This window comes from Fukomys damarensis, unplaced genomic scaffold (assembly GCF_012274545.1).
Source record: "Fukomys damarensis isolate Sample0158 unplaced genomic scaffold, DMR_v1.0_HiC HiC_scaffold_4, whole genome shotgun sequence".
In the NCBI taxonomy this organism is placed as follows: domain Eukaryota; kingdom Metazoa; phylum Chordata; class Mammalia; order Rodentia; family Bathyergidae; genus Fukomys; species Fukomys damarensis.
The window spans coordinates 27,645,449-27,646,536 of NW_022900916.1; positions in this window are offsets into that span (position 1 = coordinate 27,645,449).

The window sequence follows — 1,088 nt, forward strand, 5'->3', positions numbered from 1 at the left end:
AAAAAAAAAAAAAAAAACCCGGAAAAAAAAAAAAAAAAAAAAAAAAAAAAGAAGAAGAAGAAGCAAAAACTTATAGGCAAAAACCAGAGTATATTCCTGGAGCCCAGAGGAGAAATGACCAGATTCTTCCAAAATAAAAATTGGGAGTGAGTTGGATAAGGAAGAGTCAAAACGGGTGTTGGAAGCAATCTTTTGGCCTGACATCTGCCAGTTCTTTACTGACATCAACTAGATCACTTCAGGGGTGTAGGGACAGGACCAGAGCTGGAACAAAAGGGCTGTTTCCTCCTGGAAGTGAGATGATGCCCACACAGGGTCCCTGGGTGCATATGGGCCAGGCAGCCAGCTAGTATGGAGGCCTCTGACCCCCTGAGACTTCTGAACGCCCAGCTGTATCTCCCTGGCAGTTTCAGAGTGTTCTACCATCCTTTTCCACCAAATTTTATAAAGAGAAGGAAAGCTTGGCATGATGATACACACATGTAGTTCTAGCACTGGAGGCTGAGGCAGGAAAAATCACAAGGCCAAGTCCCACCGAGGTGACTTAACGATTTTGAAAAAGGGTTGGGGATGTAGCTCAGTGTGAAGGCCCTACTTTCATTCTCTGAGAGCGAAAGAAAGAGAGAGAGGGAGAGGGAGTTTCCTTTCCCATAAAGAGAAGGAAAACAAAGAACATGCCTAGTGACCAGAGCAAGAACATTGATACTAAGTTGAGTTAAAACTTCTGTGACTGTCTAGAGAACAGAATGAGACACATGGCAGCCACTGGAGAAGGAGGCTGCAAGGGGTAATCAGGGTACCTAGGGACTCAGATGCAGGCCTAGCCATCACCCTTTTACCTGGGAGACAGCAGCAAACCAAGAACTGGGCCTGTTAGTTTGGGAGGGAGTCTGTAAGCCTACTTGTACCCAAGTGGCTGTGTCTCAGTTCTCCCTCCTCACATCCTGGCCAGCTGTGTCTGTCCCACCCGCCTTTCCCTCTCCTCCCCACTGCCTGTGCAGCTCTCACTCTGGTATGTGAGGCCTTCCTTTTCTGCCAGACTAAAATTACTGGTCTCCTCTCCATGGCCACAGTTTAATGACAACAAA